Raw genomic sequence first — 24,669 nt, forward strand, 5'->3', positions numbered from 1 at the left:
AACCAGCAAGTGAAGGATCTCCCACAACACAGAGTAAAGCTAAGACACAATCTCATAAAACAAAAGATGAAAAGACAGGAAACCGTCACAGAGCAGGAAGGACTGAGGGAGAATATGAGTCCTCTGAGAATGAAAGCCCTGCTTAGTAGGCCGGGGGAGTCCCACGTGCGCACATGAAACCAAGCCAGCCTGCAATTTCAAGAATGAAGAAAGCGACTGAAAAGCTATCAGAGGAAGGACCTTTATGGTGACTCAAATATGTATGTAGGAGGAATTATCAAAATTCTAAAAGAATTGAATCCGGGATTCATATACAGTAGAAACTAGTATTCAAATGAGACAGTAAAATAAAGGGGGATTCATAGCCCATATACAGTTACGTTTACTGAAACAAATCTCTAAAAATTACTAAAACTATGTTAGCAAAATTAAAAATGAAATCAGTAGCAAGTCATGAATTTCAGCCATGAAACCAGTTTGCACTAATAATGTGAGATAGTATCCAGAAATCACAGACAAACTCTGCTACATACGTGAAGAGAAGCAGCAACGAGAAACAAAAGTGGGAGTGGGCATGATGACACATGTCCTGAATCCCAGCACTGGGGAGGCAGAGGCAGGAGGATCTCTGAGTTCGAGGCCAACCTGGTCTACAACATGAATTCCAGAGCAGTCAGGGCTGTTACACCAAGAAACCCTGGGGGCGGGGGCTGGGAGAGAGAGAGAGAGAGAGAGAGAGAGAGAGAGAGATGCAAGTGCAAAGACATTCTTACATTATATGGTTAAAGGATGTTAGAATCCAAAGAATATGGACTATAATGTTAAAATATCAAAATATCCACCTGAAAAATGGAAATGTAACTTATGCCTTTCAAATATAAGGAAAAGATAAAAATCAACACTAACAAACAGAAGGACAAAGATAGAAAATTAAATTGCCAGGCAGTGGTGACTCACACCTTTGCTCCCAGCACTGAGTTTGAGGACAACCTGATCTATAGAGTGAGTTCCAGGACAGTCAGGGCTACCTACACAAACAAATCCTGCTTCAAAATACAAAACAGGCCAGATGGTGGTTCTGCTCAAGGCCAGTATGGTCTACAGAGTGAGTTTTCAGGAGAGCCCGAACTGTTACACAGAGAAACCATGTCTCAAAACAAACAAACAAACAAACAAACAAAACCAACAACAAAAAAAGCAGCAGTAATTAAAAAAAACTAAAGCATGGCGAGGAACATGACATGAGCTGGCCATTGTCTTATATACACATAATCCTAGCACTTTGGTTGGTGGCTAAAGCAAAAAATGCTGTGAGTTTGAGACCAGACTGGGCTACAAAGTGAATTCCAGTCCAGCCTAAGCTACAAAGAGAGGCCCTGTCTCACGAAGAAAAAAATGAAAAATAACAATAGACGGCATGAATAGTTACAGCTATTTAGAAAATTATGATTGAGTTAGATTCATCTATCAAAAAAAACTTTATAATTTGGTTAGTTGGTTTTGTTGTTGCTGTCTACTTTTTGTTTTTGAGATAGGATCTCAATATCTAGTTCAGGCTAGACTGGAACTCACTGTATATATCACAGGCTGACCTTGAATTATGATCATGCTCAAGGCTTGTGCTATCTTCTTTTTAAATTATTTTGTTGTTGCTTTATTTTGTTTTGTTTTTCTTTTCTCTGTAGCTTTGGCTGTCCTGGAACATGCTTTGTAGAGCAGGCTGGCCTCGAACTCACTGAGATCTGCCTGCCTCTGCCTCCCAAATTTTGGGGTTAAAGGCATGCACCACTACCATATAGCTAAGCTTATTCTTTCTTATGTGTTTTGTAGTAGACTCTAGTTGCCCAGGTTGTTCTAGAACTCACTATTCTGTAGCCCAGACAGGCCTTTAACTCAATCTTCCTGCCTCAGCCTCCAAAGTGCTGAGAACACAGGTATTTGCTCCCTTGTCTGGCTTATAACCTTTCCTATTAATGAAAATTGAATGCTTTACATATTTATGATAGAAATTGGTTGTCCTTTTTTTTCACCGGGAAATCAAATCATTTGTGTAACCAAGACCTTATATTAAGACCTCATAAGGTCTTAAATTTCTCATGAGCCACATGGCATGCCCACCATAAAAAGGAACAAAGTTTGGAGTACTTGAGCTACTCCACACTACCCTCAGACCCACGCTGGCCAGGCACCTGTACTCTGACATACAAAGGCCCACCCTTACACAAAGAAACAGTCTGGAAACCCAGGAACCATAATAGCCCCTGAGGCTGGTGAGAAAATGGAAACTCACCTACACACACAAGGACGGTAAGCAAACTTGAAGATTAGTTTGGCTCAGTTTCCTAACCAAGGTCTAGAAAGGCAAATCAGACTCTACCTTCGGCATAATTGAGGCTCAGTCCCACATTCCTCACGATGACATCTTCAGACAGAGCTGATTTTCCGGCCTTGTTCTTGTGTAATGCGTGGCTTAGCTGTATCACCTAACAAGGAGGTTCGTCTGTGCTAATTACCACTTCTCACAGTACCTGTGTGCATGAATCAGGTCAGCACACAAGGCAACTGACTTTCCTGGGACAACAATAACCCTGGAAGATTACCATCCCAAGTGGGAACTAATAAAGCACTTCCAAAATGTAGGCTTAAGCAAAAGAGTGGCATGTGCCTTTTCGACATCAGCTTGAATGTTGCCCAGCAGAGGGAATTGCCGAGGGAATTTTCAGATTCCTAGGGTAGGCATCTTGCTAGACAAGTCGGGAAAGGTAGATTTCTTTTTTTAACTTGTAGGAAACAGACGGCTAAGATAAATGATTCTTGTTTGATGACGGCGCAAATAAATTCAATAGTGAATAGTAGAAAGTGATCTCTGCCTGGGGGACGAGATGATCGGGAGAGGGGCAGCTTGATTGCCCTGAGGAGCATCAACAGTTTGCTTGTGGAATCTGGGTTACCAATCCTCCTCAAGCAAGCTCTGCGTCAGTCACTGCAAATGCCTCTCTTCGGTGCCATGAATGGTCTCACCACCGTGCTGGCTTGCTCAGCGATGATCAAAGAAATCTTTGACACATCTTCGCTTTAGAGTTGCATGAGTCATGTTTGTAAGTTTTTTTTTAACCCATCCTTCAGCCGCTTCCTTGGCATCTCCTCTAATAGGCCTCTCAGACACAACCCCTCGGAGGCTCGGCTTCAGCCTTCATCACCAAGTGGCTCTGTTGTCTCTCTCACTGAAAGAAGAGGCATGTCGCTGTTTGGAAGTCTTCGGTCACAGTATTGAACCGTGGCCTAGTTTGGAAACAGTCCTCATATGTGTAATCAAGGTCATGTCTTTGAGCCAGGCCCCACTCCTGTGACTGATATCCTTGTGGGAAAGTGGAAGTTTAGAAGCAGACACATTGGAGCGAAGACTACTGCAACATTACCACAAAGTCAAAGATGATGAAGGACTGACTGACAGCCTCATAACCAGGAGCTAGGAGGCAGGAAGGGTCTTCCACCGCAGGTTTGAGAGGGAGGTGGCCCTGCAGACGCTCATTTCAGACTTTTGGACTCCAGACCATGGCACAACAAATTTCGTTTGATGGAGATGTTCACTCTGTGTTCCTGAAGCTGTACGAAGTGAAGGCAGTCTCAAATACTGGCCCCTTCATGCTTCTCAATGATAAGCAGCCTCAACTGCTCACATAAGATCCATCAGCAGCCAGACTTGTGGTTTATACCTTAAATCCCAATGCTCAGGAGGCAGAGACAGGCAGATCTCTCTGAGTTTATCAAGGACAGCCAGAGCTACATAGTGAGAGTGAGACACTGTCAAAAAGAAAAAAAAAAGAAATCCATCAGAAATTCTGTGAGTTCCTCTTCACAACACACCCAGGACCAAACCCACAACACCAACTCCTCTGTCCCCCCAAGGCCAGTCAATATCTTCACTCACCTGAGTGACCCCTGTGACTCATCCCCCGGATCTACTTTGTACCTCCCTAATCCTCTGTGTAGCACCTCAAGTGATTCCATCATTCCCAAACCGAGAACATCATGGGTACTATCTCCCTCGGAATGAAAGCCAAGGTCCTCAATTCAAAACACTCAAGCAAAAGCATTAACAAAGGAGCCAAGGACTGGGACAAACTCTTCTGTAAAGAAGATGTACCAGGGAGACCAGGGAGACGCACCACGTCATCAGTCCTCATGGACCTGTAAATGCAATCCAGAGAGAGATGCTACTGTCCAACTGCTGGGATAACTAGAACCCAAAAAGTCTAGGATTCATGCTGGCAGGGACACAGAAACACTGAGACTCTTATGCTGGTCCTCAAAATGCTGAATATAGAGCTAACCTGTCACTATAAATCTACTCTAAATTCATGCCCAAAAGAAATGAAAATATGCCAGCTGGTGGTGGTGGTGCCACCAGATGATTAAAATAGATCAGCATAAGATGGTAAGGACTCTGAAAACCGCACGGCCATAAGAACCACAACCCAGAGGAGCAGTCCAGGAAGCCCTCGCCTGCACTAAAAAAAAAACAAAAAACAAAAAAAAAATGCCTGGCTTAACCAGGGAAGGTTTAAGTAGGATTCAGTCTCATAACCCTAACTCAAACTGTCCAATCATGGCTGGGGAGGCAGAGGCAGGAGGATCTCTATGAGTTCAAGACCAGCCTAATCTACAGAGCGAGTTCCAGGATAGCCAAGACTACACTTAGAAACCCTGTCTTGAAAAAAACAAAAATAAAAACAAAGCAGTATTATTCACAATAGGGGGAAGGGGGGGAATGACTGATGAAAAGGTAAATAAAGGTTTAAAGAAAGATGAAAAACTGACATGCTATAACACAGATGAACCTGGAAAACGCGTTCAGCAAAAGCAGCCAGGCACAAAAGGACACACGCTGGATGTCTTCACTTAGAGAAAATGTCCAGACTAGGCAAATCTACAAAGATCGATTTAGTTGCCAAGGACTCTGGGAGCAAGAAATTGAGAGTGACTGCTGATGGATGTGGCACTGCTCTAAAAGTGACCATGAAACCTGGGGTACCCACCTGCAACAGTAGCACCCAAGAGACTGAAGTGGGAGACGACAGGACGAGAGTCCGTCCCAAACCAACAGGTAACCAGCGGCTTCTTGACAACCCTGATGGCATCGACTAATCTCTTCCTGCTCCTTCCAACCAAACACAGATCTTAAGTGACACAGCAGATAACTAGACAGGAGGAGCAAAGCAGGCTGGCCAGGGACCTAGGAAACACACAACTTGCAGTCTCCCACACTGGAGTCTAGACCATACATCTTCTGCACCTCCAGTCAGTGGCAGAGGTGCCTGGGTACATCTGTGTCTTCCCAGACCCCTGCCCAGCAGTGAGAGAAGCTTCAGTACCTTCCACGAATTCACCAGAGACAAGGCAAGGAGCCTGTGACTAGCAAGTTCACCTTACTTGGCCTCCTCCCCTTACTGGGCAGCATGAGAAGCACCTCTATTCCCACAGGAACCCCAAAGAAGTAAGTAGATACCTCTGTGTCACCAGATGAATAAAATAGATCAGCATAAGGTGGTAAGGGGCTCTGAAAACCACAGGGCCATGAGAACCACATCCCGGAGGAGCAATCCAGGAAGCCCTCACCTGCATATATATATATATATAAACTGCCTGGCTTAACCAGGGAAGGTTTAAGTAGGATTCAGTCTCATAACCCTAACCCAAACTGTCCAATCATGGCTCGGGGAATGACTTAAATAAAAACTCACAGCTTGCCTGGAAAAAGATCATCAACCAGGGGCAGCACAAGGGAGACAGATGTGGGATTGTCTGACAGGGACTGTCAAGCAGCAATCACAAAAATGCTTCAATAGTCATTACAAATTATCTTGAAATAAAGGAGCACATAGAAAAACTTAGGAAAAATTCCATATCAAAAAAACCAAAGGGAAATTACAGAATGAAAAAAAAAAGTACAAACAATGAACCAAAAATTTGAAAAACTTACTGGATGGATTCAATAGCAAATTAGATGTGGCATAGGAATGAATCTGGACTCTGAACTGGAAGATAAGGTCATAAAAATTGCCCAACTGCAGTATAGAGAGAAAACAGATGGAGAGAAATTGAATATAGCCTTGGGGATCTATAGGACTATTGAAAATAAATCTAGTTTTTGCTAGGCTTTGTGTCAGTGAAGTCCAAGAAGAAGCATGGGACTAAGAAAATATTTGAAGATTCAATAGCAGAAACTTCTCAAATATGACAAACACTGTAACATGAAGGGGCCTACTTGTTGGGGTTTATGTTCTGCCCAGATCCCCACAGCCGGCAAGCCCCAAAGAAAATCACACAGAGATCTACATTAGGTTATAAAACTAATTGGCCCATTAGCTCAGACTTCTTGCTAACTCTTATCACTTATATTAACCCATTATCCTTATCTATGTTAGCCATATGGTACCTTTCTCAGCAGGGCAGGGCAGTCACATCCTGCTTCTTCAGTGATCTGGGGAGGACTGTGGAGGGAGCTTCCCAGAATACTCCTGTTCTCATCGCCCCACCTCTACTTCCTGTCTGGTTGACCTACCTATACTTCCTGCCTGGCCAATCAGCGTTTATTTCAGACAATTCTCCCGCAACAAAACACTATAAACCTCATTGAAGGTTAGTGAGGTCCAAATAAGACAAACCCCAAAAAACCTGCTATATGCATCACAGTTAAACTTCTGAACTGGGGACCAAACCTCTGCCAAGTGGACTCAGAAAAATGACCCACTGCCTGCAGTGGAGAGAAATTTCAGTAACTGTGCTTCTCAGCAGAAGTCACTGAGGCCAGGAAGATGTGGACACTGCTTTTCAAGAAAAGAGTTGTCCACCAGGAGCTCTCTTTTTACTGAAACTCCTTCAGATTGAATGAGAACAAATAAAAAGAATCTCTAATGTAGGAAGATTAGAACGATGGGCCATGAACAGAGCTACACAAGAGACACAAGCAGGAGCAATGTCTCAGCAGTTAGGGTGCTTGCTGCACAGTCAGGAGGACTCGAGTTCAGATCTCAGCACATATAATGAGCTACCTTCCTATGAATACTTGTAAAAACACAGCTCCGAGGGGCAGACAGAAAGATTGCAGAGGCTTTCTGGCTTCTGGCCTAGCCAAGAAAATAGATCTCAAAAAAACAAAGCAAAGCAAAGCAAAACAAAACAAACAAAAAAAACTGCCTCAAAGAAATAGACAGAGATAAGTAGAGGAAACTGACACTTTCTCATCTGGTCTCTGTGCAGATGCACAAGTATGCATGTGTGTGCATGTGCAAGTCTGCAGGAGTGTGTGTATGTTTGTGTATGTGTGTGTATGCAGGCCCATGTATATGCACGTGTGTGCACACAAGGAAGATTAGCTGAAGGAAGCTCTCAAGGAGAAAAGTCATGATAACAGAAGTCAACTTCAGCAAAGGAAAAAGTAATGTGATGAATACAAGACAGGCAAGTGAAACAGGACACCATCAATGTGTTATAGGACACCATCAGTGTGTTGCAGGACAGGACACCATCAGTGTGTTACAGGACATCACCAGTGTGTTACAGGACACCATCAGTGTGTTACAGGACATCACCAGTGTGTTACAGGACATCACCAGTGTGTTACAGGACACCATCAGTGTGTTACAGGACATCACCAGTGTGCTACAGGACATCATCAGTGTGTTACAGGACACCATCAGTGTGTTATAGAACATCATCAATGTGTTACAGAACATCAACAATGGGTTTCTTCTTTATTTTTTATTTTATCTACTTTGATGTTTTGCTATGTCTGTTGGGTCCCCTAGAACTAGAGTTACAGATAGAGAGATGGCAGTGGCTAAGAGAAATTACTGCTCATCCAGAGGTCCCAGGTTCAATTCCCTGCACTCACCTGGCCATTCACAACTGTCTGAACTAGATCTAACACCTTCATACAGACATACATGCAGGCAAAACACCAATGTACATAAAATGAATAAGAAAATTAGACCATTCTGTTTTTTGTATGTTTGTTTGTTATTTTGTTGAAGCAAAAATAACAGTCTAACGTTGTAAAATAATATTTTAACTAGGCAAATATGTGTTACATTTGTTTATGTTGCAGAATATTACTTTAACTGTATAAATGGGTGTTACATTTGTTTGTGTTACATTTGTTTCTGCTGCCTTTGTTAACAATGTAAAGATGTGTTACATTTGTTTTGCTGCATTTGTTTAATTTTATAAAGATGTATTGCATTTGTTTCACTTTGTCTGCCTAAGGCACCTGATTGGTCTAGTAAAAAGCTGAACGGCCAATATCTAGGCAGGAGAGGGATAGGTGGGACTGTAAGGCAGACAGAATAAATAGGAGAAATCTAGACTTGAAAAAGGAGGAGAGAACAAAGGGAAAACAGAGTTATACACCCAGGGCCAGAGGTCAGGCAGCTGGCAGACAAACCAACATGAGAAGCAGTGAAAGTAGAACAGGCAAGGGAGGAAGGGAGGAAAAAGTCCTCAAGGCAAAACATAGATAAACAGATTAAAATAATAGCTAAACTAAGGCTGAGCGTTTAAAACTAACAATAAGTCTCCATGTCATGATTTGGGAGTTGGTTGGTAGCCTTAAAAAAAAAAAAGCCTTCTACAGTCTAAAGTTATATATGCATATATAGGATAAGTTATATAAATGTACATATAAGAAAAAATTTTTAAATTATATGTTTTGCTGGGTGATAACGGTGTACATTTTTAATCCCAGCACTCAGGAGGCAGAGGCAGATTGAACTCCAATTTGAGGTCAGCCTGGTTTACAGAGCCAGTTCCAAGATAACCAGAAATACACAGAGAAACCCTGTCTCAAAAAGAAAAAAAAAGAAAAAGAAAACCACCAAACAAAACAAAAATATTTATAGGTTTTAGTGGATAAGGTAAAGAGACAAATGGAGTGAAGTTTTGTACTTCACTCATAATACTAAATGTCAATATGAATAGATTATGACAATATATTCATGATTATTGTAATGGCCAGAAAACCACTGAGAAAATTACACAAATATTGTGCTAATAATACTATAAATAAATCAAAATGGAATTCTAAACAATGTTCACTTATCCCATAGGAAGGCAAAAAAAGAGAAGTGAAATGAGGAAGAAAGTGAATAAGCAAAAAGTAAAATGGTAAAACTTACTGTGATTTCTTTTTACATTCTATTAAAAAATGTAACTTGGGAATAAGTATTAGAGAATAAGGCTGAGAGATTCATGGATCTACAGAGACTCAAACATCTGCTTCTCCTCACTTCCCAGACTGAAAAAAACGCACAACCTTTCAACTCTTCGTTTTTTTCCTCCATATGTCCTACCTCCCTCTGAGTCTGCCTGGAAACTTTATGGTCCCTATCAGCCAACTAAATGTGAACTCTGCCCTCCGAACCAAGTTTGGACTCTATGGGTGGTCTTGGAGCAATCAACACAAACAAATCTCCCCCAACAAAAACAAAAATCTAATGTACCAATAATTACTTTAGCCGGACGGTGGTGGTGGCATACATCTTTAATCCCAGCACTTAGGAGGCAGTGGCAGGTGTGTCTCTGAGTTTGAGGCCAGCTTGGTCTACAGAGGGAATTCCAGGACAATCAGGGCAACATGGAGAAACCCTGTCTCAAGAAAACAAAGGTGGAAAAATAAACCCTGGGTATGGGTGGGTGATATATACCTCTAAATAATAATAAACATAAGACACAGAAACAGGACAAAAGTCTGGTGTTGTAGTACATGCCTGTAATCCTAGAATTTAGGAGCAAGAAATCAGACTTGAGAGTTCAAGGCTAGCCTGGTTTATTAGTGAGGTCTTGTTTCACAGTAAGGGCTGAAGCGATGGTTCAGTGGTCAAGAGTATGTACTGCTCTTGCAGAGGACCAGAGTTTGATTTCCATCTTTTATGTCAGATGGTTCACAACTGCCTGTGTGACTCCAGTCCCACGAAATTCTCTTTTGGTCTTCTTGGACAGCTGAACTCACACACACTCACCCACACATATACACATTAATATTAAAACTAAAAATTTTAAATATCAGATTTATTTCATTTATATTTTATGTGTATGAGTGCCCTGTCTGAATGTATGTATGTGTACCATGTGTGGTACCTGTGGTGGTCAAAAGGAGAGGATCATGTAACTGGAGTTATAATGTTCATGAGCCAATTTGTGGGTGCTGAGAACTGTACCCAAGTAAGAGCAACAAGTGTTTTTAAGCACTGAGCCATCTTTTTATCACCTAAAATGAAAAATCAAAATAAAACAAAAATGAGGCATTGGGAAATTGAAGTATATTGAATACAGTGAAAAAGACACAACATATCAAAGACTGTGGACACAGGGAAATCTAAATGCTAAACATATATCTTAGAAAAAAAGAAACATGGCTGATGTGGGATTCCCTTCTGTATTCTGTGAATACCATTGATTAATAAAGAAACTGTCTTGGCCTGCGATAAGGCAAAAGAGTAGAGGTAGGCAGGGGAAAACTAGACTGAATGCTGGGAGAAAGAAGGCAGAGATGCCATGTAGCTGCCAGAGGGGAAAGATACAAGCAGCCAGGTGGAACCTTACTGGTAGGCCATGAGCCTCACAAATAAAATATAAAATAATAGAAATGGGTTAATTTAATATGTAAGAGATTGCTAGGAATATGCTATAGTGATTGGCCAAGCAGTGATTTAATTAATACAGTTTCTGTGTGGTTATTTCAGGAGTCTGGATGATCAGGAAATGAACAAGTAGCCTCATACAACAAATTGGTGCTCTAACATGAGCTAATTAAATACACATAGAACCTGAGAAATCTTGGAAAGTAATCCTAGACACTAAAAAACAAAGTTTGGCTGCATATTTTTTTTCCAGCTGGCAGCATGCTGCAGCTCCCTTAAGAGACGTCTTCTTGATTCAGCAGTAGCAGAAAAAAAGCAGTGTGGTTTTGAAATGGTGGCTTCTTGGGCCATGCTGGCAGCACAAACTCTGACTCTTTCATGAGGCCGAGCACGTGAATGAAGTTTGTGGGCAGCATGCTGCAAGTTACTTGGTGGCAGCATGGGCCAACTGATTACCAGAGTTGAGGTTGTGAGGACGACTCCCACCCGGCAGTCTCAGAGGCAATAAATGGACCGCCACCATGCTGGACTAGGTGGAGTCAAAAGGCAAAGCAGCCTTAGTACTAGTCAAGCCATTGACATTTTAAGAAGTGGTCCTGATCAAAAAAGGATTACAGATACACAATAAAGATAGATTCAGATGAAAAAGACCTCTAAATGGGTCACAGTGTGTTTAAAAAATGTATGTAGACTTAGAAGAGAGAAAAAAAAGTTTAAAGAGACAGTAAATGTAATATAAAAGAGAACAGACAGTTATAGATTACAAGATTAAAGATAATAAAATAAATATTAAACTTGTAGAAAAAGAAATAGAGTAAGAAGAGCTGTGTCAAGATGGAAATCCAGAGTCTGGATTATGTATATTATTGTGCTTTCTTTAAATTTTTTGACTGTGAAGAAGGTAAGTAGAGAGGGACATTTCATTGTATGGGCTACTAAGATAAATCAACATAAAGGAATCTTGACTTCCAAATTTGGGTCTAAGGATTTGTTGCTTTGGAAAAGAGGTTCTGCTTTGTTTTCACAGAAGCTGAGAACCTGTGAATTTCTTTCAGACTAATGTGGTTTGATGTACCAAGACCCTCCCCAAAAGGTTGCTGTGAACACTCCCCAAAAATTACTTCACCCAACAAGAAAGCAGGAAGCAGTTTGGAGAGAACTATATCCAAATTCTCAAATATTGTTTATAAATGTTTGTTGACATTTAAAGGGGGATATGCTATAGAGATTTGCATTGGCATGGATCTTGGTTTATTGATACTTTGTATATGTGTTTCTGATATTGATTAAGGTATTGTGTTTATCCAACTCATTTAAAAATGCAATGTATAATTAAGAAATATAGGTTAATAAATAATCATCTAGTTATGTTAGTTAAGTTTTCTAGATATATAGAGACATATTTCAGTTAGTTAGGTATTCTTCAAATCTTTCAGAGACCTTCAGAAAATGACATTTAAAGTGTTTTAAGGATTTAGGACTTTTTATGACATGAGACACATCTGTTCCTGGCAGCACCAATAGCTTCAAGAGGAAGATGGGCACTGAAGAGGCTTTGTATGGAGTTTGCTAGCTATTTGGGCAAGAAACTGCTCTTTTCTGGACTATTTAATGTTGTGCTGCATGAACTGGACATGCAGGACCCACAGAGAAATGACTGCTGAAGCTGCCTAAAGAAGGTGAGACAATCCTTCAGGGTTCCTGCTTCATGAAAGAGACTGCCAGACATTCTGCAGGACACAGAAGAAAGTGACTGATAAACAGCCAATATAGGTGGAACTGTCTTTGAAATTTCCTGCTTTGTAGAAAAGTTTTCTGGATACTATGAATCAGTAGGCTGAAGATGGATGCTACAATGTTACCGAAGAACTTTGAGCAACTGTCTAGGCAGCGAGATGTCTCTGTCAATTTTAGAGTTTTGGAAGTTGCTTACAATGCACTTTCTGTTTACTTAGGTAATATTATATAATTCTGGGGTCTCTGATGGAGTTGAAGAATATATAGTTATAGTTTTCCTTAGTTATGATAAAAAATAAAGTAGATATCAATGTTGTAAGTATAATTTTTGCTTGATACCTGTTTTGTTATATGTAATTTTTCTGTGTTAAAACCTTCCCTTTTGGGGGGCTAGAGAGATGGCTCAGAGGTTAAGAGCATTGCCTGTTCTTCCAAAGGTCCTGACTTTGATTCCCAGCAACCACATGATGGCTCACAAACATCTGTAATGAAGTCTGGAGCCCTCTTCTGGCCTGTAGGAATACATGTAGACAGAATGTTGTATACATAATAAATAAATAAATATTAAAAAAAACAAAAAACCTTCCTTTTTATTTAAGCAGAAAAGGGGAGGGGATGTGGGATTCCCCTCTGTATGCTGTGAATATCATTGGTTAATAAAGAAACTGTCTTGGCCTGTGATAGGGAAAAAGAGTAGAGCTAGGTGGGAAAAACTAGACTGAATACTGGGAGAAAGAAGGCAGAGTGAAGGAGAAGCCAGGGAGCTGCTGCCAGAGACAGATATGCTGAAACTTTACCGGCAAAGTTTCTGTGTGATTATTCTGGGAGACTGGGCAGCCAGGAACACACAAGTGGACTCCTACAACACATGGACAGACTTCATTGATTATGCCTGTAATCCCAGAACTCAGGAGACAGAGGTAAGAGGATTGCTCCAAGGTCAATACCAGCCTGATCTACATAGTGAGTTCCAAGTTAGCTAGGCTTACGTAGTAAAAACTTATCTCAAAAAGAAAGGAAACCATATCTCAGAGCAATCCTGTCTCTGTCTCTCTCACCTCTCTCTCTCTCTCTCTCTCACTTTCTCTCTCTCTGTCTCACCTAGACAAAGATGAGCAAAATTAACCCAAAATGAATGGAATGAAATAAGATAGAAGTCAGTGAAACTGAAAATAAGAAAATCAATGAAATAAAAAGTTGATTCTTCAAAGTGACCAGTAAAATTGATGAAATTCAGTCATGGAAAGAAGACCAAGTATAGTACTGATATTGGGGAGACATAGGAGGTCAAATTCTGAAGCACCCACATCTTGTGAATCAAAAGGAAAGTATGATGGCTAACCAGTGTCCCTTGACGTGGTGCTTTGAATAAGAATGTTCATATATCTGCATGCTTCGTTGCCAGGAGTTGAAATGTTTGGAAAGGATTAGGAGGCCTAGCCTTTTTGGAGGAGACATGTCGCCAGGAATGGGGTTTGAGACTTCAAAAGCCCAGCCCAGGACCAGTCCGTCTGTCAGTCAGTCATTCAGTCTGTCTGTCTCTCTGTCTCTTTCTGCTGCCTACGGACCAGGATTTAAAGCTCTCAGCTATTTTTCTAGCACCGTGCCTGCCTGCCTGCCTTCCTGCTACCATGCTCCTCACTATGGTGATAATGGACTAACCCTCTGAAACTGTAAGCAAGCCCCCAATTAAATGCTTTCTTTTGGAAGAGTTGCCTTGGTCATTGTGTCTCTTCACAGCAACAGAACAGCAACTAAGACACTGGGTCACCCTACCCAGATATTTAGTCAAACATCATTTTTTGTTTTTTGAGACAGGGTTTCTTTGTGTAAAATCCTTGGCTGCTCTGGAACTCACTCTGTAGACCAGACTGGGCTCAAAATCACAGATATCAACATGCCTCTGCCTCCCAAGTGCTGGGACAAACATCATTCTGTATGTTTCTGCATGAGATTTACACTGAAATCAGTGAGCTCTGAGTGAAACAGATTGATCTCCATAACGTGGGAAGGCCTCTGCCAATTCACTGCAGGCCTGAATATAAGTAAAGATAGTATCTCCAGAGCAAGAGGCTCCTTTTGAATGTATTCTGCAACACCAGCTCCTTCTGGTCATATAGCAGATGGCCACTGGGCTCCAACTTCAGCTCTTTCCTTAGTCTCCAGCCTCCTGGCCTCCCTCACTGGATTTTGGGCTCATTAGGTCTCTACACTATCACAGGTCAAGTCCTTAAAATATCTCTGGCTGGCAGTATAACTCAATGGTGTAGTGTATGTTTGTTTAATGTGCAAGACCCTAACTCAGTTCCCAGCATTAGAACAAACATTCTCTTTATATAGGGATCTGAAATAAGAGACACATGAGTGGATGTGGTGGCACACACCTTTAATTTCAGCACTTAGGAGGCTGAAGCAGGTAGATCTCTGAGCTCAAGGTCAGTCTACAAAGAGTTCCAGGACAATCAGGGCTACACAGAGCAAACCTGTGTTGGAAACAAGTTTAGGAAACCATCACCAACACAAAAATCTTCCTAGAACTAGAGTTTGGAGAGAGGGCTCAGTGTTAGGTCTCAAGAAATTCCTTTTCCCCCCAAGTCTGACTTTTAGACAAAAGTCAGCATTTCCTGAGGGACTTGAGAGAGTTCCTACTTGCTAAAAGGAGTCTTTCTCCTGTCTCTGACAAAAAGGAAATGTCTCTTCCATTAGCCTAGCCTGTGGTGCCTATTAACATACCAAGGTCTATGTTAGCCTCTAGGCTCCCTCAGTCCTTGCTCACAAATCCTCCTGGGGCTGATCCACCCACTACCCTAAACCTCTCCAGCCCCCAAGTTTCCCTTCCCATCCCCCAGCTTCTCTTTTTCTCCTGTATAACCCAGTCATTTCGGCTACTTGTTCTCTTGGTCCTCTCTTCGTTCTCAGGAACACTCTTGGTTCCTCTCTCTTCCTTCTCATCTCCCTCTCTTTCCTCTCATAGCCTAGTTCAGCCTGGAACCTTCCGGATGCCTCTGGTTCTATTCTCCCTCATATCTACAATAAAATCTTCTCCTCAACCATAACTAGGAGCAGCCATGTCTTCATTTTCATTCACTCAGCAGTTAAGAGCACTTGCTTTTCTTCCAGAGGAATGGGGTTTGATTCCGAGCACCCATGTCAGGCAGCCTACAATACTTATAACCAGCTGTAAGGTTTACAATTAGCTGATGCTGTGGTGCCTATTAGCATATCAAGGTACAATACTTGTAAACAGTAGTAACCAGCTGTAACCTGACACCCTTTTCTTTCTTCCAAGAAAATCACACACTTGTGCAAACACATATGCACATAGTTTTTTTCAGAAACCTCCTAGAACTAATAAGTGAGTTCAGCAAGTTCTCAAGACACAAATGACTTTTAAATTTTTTATTTATTTTGTGTACATGCACGTGCTGGTGCTAGAATGTGTGTGAAGTCAAAGGTCAATTTCTACAGTGGCTTCTTGATTTACAACTTGTTGAGGCAAGGTCTCTTCCCGTTTCTACTGCTCCACTGCAGGCTCCAGGTTAGCTGGCCCAGGAGTTTCTGGGTAATCCTCTTCTCTCCACCTCCCACCTTGCTGTGGCAATGCAAACAGTCACATGCAGCATTTACCAAGGTCTGGGAATGGAACCTGGGTCAGGAGACCAACACAACTGGTACCTTCACATGAAGTACCATATTCCTGTCCTGCAAATAATATTTTAAAAAAGCAAATTTTATCTTCCTATTAGCAATAAACATAGGGACACTGATATTTAAAAATATAACACATTTATAATGGTTTAAAATAAAATATTAAATATAAGTTTAATAAAATTCATATAATTTGTATATTGAAAACTATAAAACACTGATTAAGAAAACATTTTGTGGGTACAGCAATGGTGGTGTATATCTTTAATCTCAGCACTCAGGAGGCAGAGGCAGGTGGATCTCTGTGAGTTTGAGGCCAGCTGGTCTACAAAGTGAGTTTCAGGACAGGCAGAGTTGTTACACAGAGAAACCCTGTCTTAAAAAATCAACATCCTTACACACACACACACACACCCTCCACCTACACCTACTCCCATTCCCCACCCAAAAACAAAAAACAAAAAAAAAAAAACAACAAAGTTTGCTGTCCCTATGAGCTGCCACAAAGTTGCAATGAGGCTCACTAGGTCTGCCCACTTTCTGTCTCCCAACTGAGAAACTGTTCATTTTTCTTTCTTCTCTTTCTTGCAAATGCTGGCCAGAACCATGCTTTTCTTTACTCTTTCTCAGAAGCTTCTCTCTCCCTCCATGTGGCTGCCCACAACCAAGCCGCTGACCTCCATGCCTGCTTAACTCAATCAGTATGGCCTTTTCCTTCTCTCTTCTATTTCCCTCCTTTGGGCAGTTACAGAAATTTCAGCTTGCCTGCCCTGGGGTGTTTTTCTTTTAAATACTAATAAAATTATCCCTTGATGTTAGATAAAAAGAAAGAAAAAAAAGTTCTAAATAAATCAATAAGACATAATATGTTCATGGATTAGAATACTCAAAATAATAAAAAATCAATTTCCTCCAAATTTACCTTTAAGTTTAATCTAATTACTACCAAAAATCTGGGCAATATTTTTGGATAGATACAACATTATTATAAAAATGGCAGCTATAACAATTTTAGGAAAGGTGGATAAAGCAGGAAAAAGTTAGTCCACCTAACTTCTTAAGGGAAGTTGAGGGAGGAGAAGGGAGGGAGGAGGAGAGCAGCCTGAGTATATCATACTTTATGTGAAGATTTAGTTAAACTGAACAAAGGATTTAAATATAAATCTATTATCCTTTCCAAAAAGCACTAGCTGTAAAGTCTCTGGCATCTAGAATTAGACAATAATTTCTTAAACAGAATATCAAAAGCATGATCTTAAAAGGAAATATTGATAAATGGCATCTTAACCAAAGCTGAAGCTTTTGTTCTACACAAGACTCTACAAGAGACTAAAAAGGTAAACTGAAGATAGGAGAAAATATTTGCACTCCGCCCATCTTCACAAAAAGATTGGCATACAGAACTTCGCCTTTCGAGGACCCAACCCAGCAGCTCATAAACTGAACGTAAAAGGATACGGACATAAGCATGGCCCCTGTGCAATGATGTCATGCAAATCCATGAAATATTTCATGATTTAAAAAATAAGAATTTCCTTAAAACTCAGCAGATGCCGGGCATGGTGGCACACGCCTTTAATCCCAGCACTTGGGAGGCAGAGGCAGGCTGATCTCTGAGTTCGAAGCCAGCCAGGTCTACAAAGTGAGTTCCAGGACAGCCAGGGTTACAAAACATAAAAACCAAAAACCAACCAACCAACCAACCAACCAAACAAACCGAAACCACTCAAAAGGGTATGGTGGCTCACACCTTAACAATGAGGTGAAAATAGGTGAATCTCTGTGAACTCAAAGTTACATGGTAAAATCCTATCTCAAAAAACAAAAGTTTTAAATGAAACTTAACAGTAATTTCTGCGATACCATATATCTATAATCTCAGTACTCAGAAGGCTGAAGTAGAAGGATCACTGCAAGCTTAAGGAATACTTAGTAAGACTCATTCTCAAAACCAAAATCAAAAGCAAGGCATGGTTAGTACAGCAATCAGGAGAGTTGGCTTGATCTACAGTGAGTTCTAGACCAGTTGAGACTATATAGAGAAATCCTGTCTCAAAATGAACAAACAACAAAATGTCAACAATATTTTTTGAAAATTTTATTTTCATCTTGGAAAACAAGTCAGAACCAAGGCCCTAGAAGCTGTTATCCTTCATGGGCCTATCTGAATCTTCAGTTTCCACACCCAGTCCAGCTTTCCCACGGAGCCCGTTATCCTCCCCACCAGGACCCTGTGGTAAACCCTCAAACCCCTCCTTCCTTTGCCTCTTCCAACTGTCCTCACCACGATCTACCCTTCTGCCCGTCCCTGCATAGGACCCTTGTACCTGAATACTTCCTAAGAGTTCCCTCCAGAGTGCACAAAACCCCATCCCGGTTACACAACCTTTCTTCCTTGGCTGCTTTTCTTGGTGCTACTCACTGCTACTAAAAACTTTTGCCTGTCCCCCAATACACATTTCTCTCTCACCTGAGCTTATCAGCATCTCTAGGTACTTATCTCCAACTCCCCCCCCCCCCAAGGTCGTTCTTCTCCAAACAGTGGCAATTTTATCACCTAGGGTATCTCAGTGATCTCACTGTCTCTATATTACCCCAGTGGTTATCTAAACATTTCCCATCACCTGCATGCATACCTTGACACCTGCCTCCAGAAAGGGGCTCCAAACCCAGCCAGCACTCCAGTGAGGCAGGCAACCATAAGGAATAATTTGGTAACCTGGGACTCTACTTGGTTTAGACTATGCACACAAACCTTTTATAATGCATTTAACAGCTTAGGACTCTCACCTGCACGTACTATGCACACACGCACACACACACACACACACACACACACACACACCTCTGAGCACTGTACCTAGCAACTGCGCAACCTAGGCTTCTCTTGTATTTAGCTATAAACACACTCCACTCTGAATAATAGAATGTTTCTCTTCCCCTTTAGGACCATCAAACTTGACAAACATTCTCAACACACGGGTACAGAGGTAATGGAGTGATCAAACCTTGACTGGTTTGGGCATGCATACAATAAAGCAAACTGTCTCCTCTAAGTGAACTTTTTTTTTTTTTTACCATCTAATGTCTATGAATAATTGGGTGTGGACATGATTAAAATCAGATGCACTATGAGAAAGAATATGCACAGCATTAAAGTTTATGATTCACTCTATCAAGATAAAGAACCATGTCATAGATCTCTCTAGTAACCAAACTCTCTTGAACTCCATAAAAGGAAGCCCTATGGCTTACAGGTTAAGAGCACTTGCTGATTTTGCCAAGGATTTCATTTTGGTTCCTAGTATCCACATGGTGCCTCACGACCATCTGTACTTCCGGTTAGAATGGATCTGAGTTCTTCTGGTCTCTACAAGCACTGCATGCATGTGGTACACAGACAGACATGCAAGCAAAACACTTATATAAAGGAAACTGTGTCCTTAAGTATGTTCACTCATGGGGTCCACTATTCTTTTGCAATGTGTTCTGAATTGTTCTATTATTTGAATGAAATTTTCTTGCTACTTTACCATCTGTGTGGGCTTTTATTTCACTCTTAAGAGATTGTATGTATTTTATGTATATGAGTGCTCTATCCGCCTATATACCTGCATGAAAGAAGAGGGCTTCAGATCCCATTATAGATAGTTTTGAGTCACCATGTGATTGCTGGGAATTGAACTCCTTTTTATTTTACTCTTGAACTAGGGACCAAGAGCTTAAGAACACTTAGCCCAGTATTCTCTCCAGTGCGAATATCTGTACTCCTTCCTGTTGTCTGGACTTCTCACTCCTTCATTTAGAAAAACTGACCATTTAGGTGGTTTGGCCATCAGGGTGGCTCATCCCTGGCTGCCCATCTGGACAGGGTTGGTGTACAATCAGAGCAGGGAGCTGTGGTGGATACAGCTCTTCCCAACCTGCTCCATTTCTCAGATGGGAAACAGGGGCCTCACCTAATGTAAGCAGCAGGGCAGGGATGGGGAGTGAGAGAACTAGAACCCCAAGTCCAGCACAGGTCAGTATCCTGGTCAGAGTTCAACGCACGCCGTTGATTGCTGCCTGCACTTTCCTGTTAAAACCTGTGACATGGTTCATGCTGTCAGGCTCTAGAACTGCCTAGGACACAAGCCTCAAGAAAGACCAAGGGATAATTTAGACTAGTCTCTGGGCATGCCTGTGAGGGATTATCTGATTAGGCTAAATTGAGTAGAAGACCCACCCTAAAGGAGGGTGGCAGCATTCCCAGGGTTTGGGTCTCAGCCCCTACACTCATTGGTCTCTTCTTCCTGACTGCAGATGCAAAGTGACCAGTTGCTTCATGATCCTACCACGCCTTTCCTGCCAGGATAGGCTGTACCCTGGTACTGTAAACCAGAATTAATTCTTCTTGCCTTGTTTTTGTCAGAACAGTTGATCACAGCAAGAGAAGAGCAACTAATCCAGCATCTGTGTAACTCCCATAAGTAATCAGTGTCCTCGGACTATTTAGTGACCACTGGTGTAGCTCCAAGACTCCAGGGATCAGGACAGCCATTCTGGAGCAGACTGTGAAGGCCCTTGGGGGCTCCTTCATACATGGAAACAGGGGTCTGGACTTCTACCCTTGAGCAAGAAGGAGGCAAACATCTCCTCATATAGGAAGTCTGACAGGCACTCCTTTCTGGGCGGTTCCGTGGGAGCTGAGATGCAAGAAGTCATGACTAGATCGTTTCTCCAGGACCCAAGGGACTCCTGTGCTAAGGTTTCAATCTTCTTGGAAATCAGGTTTGAATACAGCCACACATTTTTGACAAGCCAGTTTCTGGCCAGCCAGAACTCTGCCTGCTCTTGCCCTTCCCAGGGACAGTTACTCTCAAAGGGCTCATGCCTTGCTTGCCTGTAGCATCCACTTCCTCTTTGCCAGGCTCACTGCCTCATTCTGACATAGGAAATAAGAACCAAATAGGATTTCAAATGTTGTCATCGTCTTTTGCCATTCTTTCTTTGCCTTTTACACGGTCCTTAGAGACATGCGAACGTGCCCTGGCCCTTCAAGACCCTGGACATCTTGACACTATGCAAGTCATGGAAGGGGAAGCCTGCTCTTCCCACACCAGGCAAGCAGCCTTGTTGCCCTTCCACTTCCCTTTTCCATCCTCCCCTGCAGAGTTTGGGCAGGGCTAGGAGCCCTGAGAGCACCCAGCCTTCAGGGCCATCTCTAGGTGAACAGTTTGGGCAGTTGTTTCATTATGAAGGGGGACAAACAAGTCTCGTGCTGGACTGAGACACATAGGACAAATGCTCACACGCTCTCCTACCTATTGTATTTGCTTTAGGCCCTACTTTTAACTGTACAGCTCAAGAATTCATGTCTAGAACAGTTCTAGGGCTTCTGAAATCCTTCGTAAAGCTATGAGGTGTGGGGCGGTGTTCACTGGGGACAACATAAAGAGGGAGATTACTGAAAATTTCTGTACCCTATAGAAACCTGCAATCTGAGGACCTTCACCCAGGCCTGTCTGGGGTGTTCCCTATCTAGCCTGATATGGACCCACCACCTCCAAGCACACACATCAGCTGCCTTATGGAAGGCAGAGAAGATAGACTCGGGGTTCTAAGCACTTGATTGACGGCCATAGATTCCATCCGCAGTGCATGGCCTGCCCAAACCACCTTTCCTTCAGGCTTCATCCTTTAGCCTCGACACGGAATTCCAAAGCATCTCCATTGACTTGTGACTGTGAATCAGGGCAAGCAAGCTGCTTCAACCTGTGACATCTGCCACCAACCCCGAGCTGGGCTCATAATCCTAAATCACAGAAGAAACTAGCCCCAAATCGTAAGACGAGCGGAGGACAGGACTTCCGCAAAAAATAACAAGCTGTGGTCTCAAGCGTCATCAGAGAAGAATTTCTGAGCCAAATTCCCCCTGTAGAAATTACTTGGTCCGCACGGGAATTTGAACTGGGGCTTTCAACCACAAACTCCATATTCCTTTTACCCAAACAGGGCCCCAGGCCCTGTGCAGTGAGCACCTGCTGCGTCTAGCCTCCACCCATGGGCTACCGGCAGAAGCCGCGCGCACGCCCTGGTGCGGGCGCCCATCTCGACCACAGGCCCGGAAGCGCCACGGTCAACCGTTGGGAGGGCGCTGGACCACCACTAACGGCCCAGCCCGGAGAAGAAACCGCGGTGGCCGAACGTTCGCAAATGTGTAGCAAATCTAACCAACCGCCGCGTCGACTGCGCCTGCGTAGTCTGTGGACGAACCCCAGACGGGGGCAGGTGCGCCGGACCGCGCCTGCGTGGTTGGACGGAGGAGGTCGGCACCAAAGCCCAGTGCGGGAGACTGCGCCGGCGTAACCTGACCTCCGGGAAGGAGGACGGGACAACGGGGGGGACTGCGCCTGCGTTGTCTTTGCGACTCCGCCCCACGTGCTTTGCCCAATGGGCTCAAGCCCACCCCGCGGTCCTCTGGGCCCAGCCCAAGGCGGGGCAGGTGCGCAGGGATTGCGCTTGCGCGCGCCAGCCCCGCCCAGGGCCCCGCCCCCGACCCGCGCGGGGCCCTGGGAGGGGCGCAGCGTCCGGCGTCGTCGCGGGCGGCGGGGCTGGGGCGGCGGGAGGGGCGGCGGGGGCAGACAAAGCGGCTAATGAATGGGCGCGCCCGTCGCGCTGTCCGCAGCCCGCGGGCCCGCGCTGCGTCGCGCGGAGCCGGCGCCTCAGGTGAGTGCGCGCGGGACGCTTCAGCGGCGTCTTCGACGGTCGGCGCCGCGCCGGGGTCGGGGACCGCGCCATTGTCCGTGCGCGGCGGGCCGGGCGGGGGCTGCGTCCCGTGGGTGCACCCGGCCGGGCCTCTGACAGCTGCGCCTCGCGCCCCCGGCGGGCCCAGGCCCGCGGAGAGGAGAGGCAGCGGGACGCCCCGAGTGATCTTTCATCAGGTGCCCGGCTCCCGCCACGTCGTGGCACCCCCAAGCCGGTGCCGATCGGCGTGCGTGTCCAGGAAGGGGCGCCGGCAGCCTGCGCGGCGGTGACACGAGTCGGTGTCACGCTTCTTGGTGCCTGGCTGTAGCGTGTGCTTCTGGGTCTGACTACCGAGGCTTTCCGAACACAAACTTCAACTCACGCCTTGGCTCCGCAGCGTCCTCCCACTCGCAGTACCTGCCGTCATTTTTTGTTCCTTTTGTCCTTTTTGGGCGACCCACTCGTCTCTGCCGGGATGGCTGCGGGTCCTCGCTCTGTGTGAAGGTTCTCACGAGGCTCGTGCGCTAGTCCGTGCAGCGAGGAGCCTCAGGAGGAGCTGCTGTCGCTGTTCTGGTGTTTGTAAAAGGGGAAGTCATTTGTTTTGAAGTTAATTAGGATAAGATTAAGTGCCGTTTTTAAAAAAGACACTTCTGGCTTCGTAAAACCAGTCAGCTATGGCAAGTGCGTTCTTGTGACTTTGTAGAAAGAAAGGATTCCCCCCCACACCCTTTTACAGCGTGGTGATAAAATTAAGACGAAGGAAATCTTAGTTTGAGTTTTTGAGAAAGTGCTATAGATAATTCAAGTTTTGGCTTGAGTTAATTCCACGCTAAACCAAAGTTGAGAGGAAGCTACAAGTTTGACTGTACACCAAAGGATCTCAACCTGTTTGTCGCGACCCTCAGGGGTCAAACGACCCTTTGACCGGGATCGTTTAAAGACAGTTGGAAACCACAGATATTTACATGACGATTTATAATAGTAGCAAGATTACAGTTATGAAGTAGCAACGAAAATAATTTTATGGTTGCGGTCCCCATAACATGAGGAACAGTATTAAAGGGTCACAGCATTAGGAAGGTTGAGAACCTCTGCTCTGCACCCTGAGGATTACAGTGGCCTGTCCATGGGCATTGATGCTCGCTTCCTCTCTTTGTGATTTTTATTTTCAGGAAAAGACATGAGTTACAATATTTTGTGACCCTTTAGAAAGTTTCAAAGTTTCAGAGTCTCAGTGTGCTGGGGTTTTTTTGTTTGTTTGTTTTTGTTTTTGTTTTTTTGTCAGCTTGACAGAAACATCGGGAGGGAGGGAGGGAAATAAACAAAAATGTTTTGTTTATTTATTTATTTGTTATATGTATTGGTGTTTTGCCTAAATGTATGTCTCTATGGGAGTGTTGCAGAACTGAAGTTAGAGACAGTTGTGAGCTGCTTTATGGGTGCTGGGAATTGAACCCAGGTCCTCTGGAAGAGTAGGCAGTACTCTTAATCACTGAGTGAGGACTGGAGAGATGGCTCAGCGGTTAAGAACACTGATTGCTCTTCCAGAGGACCCGGGTTCAATTCCTAGCACCCATATGCCTGCTCACAACTGTCTGAAGATTCAGTTCCAGGGGATCTGACACCTTCATACCAATGCACATAAAATATAGTTAAATAAACCATAAGAAATATTTTTAAAAAAATGAGCAAACCATCTCTCTAGCCACCAGAAGTGGGAGTCTTAATTGGGAAAATGCCTCCTTAAAACATGTACATGTAGTGAAGTCTGTTTGGCGTTTCTTGATTAATGATGAATGTAGGCAAGTCATGCCCAAGGGCCTGGGGAATGGTATAGTATGCCACCCTTAGGCAGGTGGTATAAGAAAGGAAGCCTAGCAAACTCTGAGAAGCAAGCCAGTCAGAAGTGCTCCTCCGT

General features: G+C 43.5%; 1 protein-coding gene and 1 non-coding gene across 3 annotated transcripts in view; both read left to right on the forward strand.

Annotated features, from left to right (window-relative positions):
* The first annotated feature begins 17,442 nt into the window (after positions 1 to 17,442).
* On the forward strand, positions 17,443 to 17,545 carry LOC146891044 (U6 spliceosomal RNA). Its single transcript, XR_014998203.2, has one exon. It is a non-coding gene; the product is annotated as a U6 spliceosomal RNA (small nuclear RNA).
* Positions 17,546 to 22,626: 5,081 nt separating this feature from the next.
* Positions 22,627 to 24,669, forward strand: part of Zbed4 (zinc finger BED-type containing 4) — a 31,742-nt gene continuing 29,699 nt past the window's right edge. The window contains exon 1 of one of the 2 annotated variants that reach the window (XM_085678862.2): positions 22,627 to 22,733. The gene's annotated coding sequence lies outside the window, so the exon portion shown is untranslated. The remainder of the gene's footprint in view (positions 22,734 to 24,669) is intronic. The other variant, XM_085678861.2, reaches the window with a different exon arrangement.

Source organism: Myodes glareolus, chromosome 19 (assembly GCF_982192425.1).
Source record: "Myodes glareolus chromosome 19, mMyoGla1.1, whole genome shotgun sequence".
In the NCBI taxonomy this organism is placed as follows: Eukaryota; Metazoa; Chordata; class Mammalia; order Rodentia; family Cricetidae; genus Myodes; species Myodes glareolus.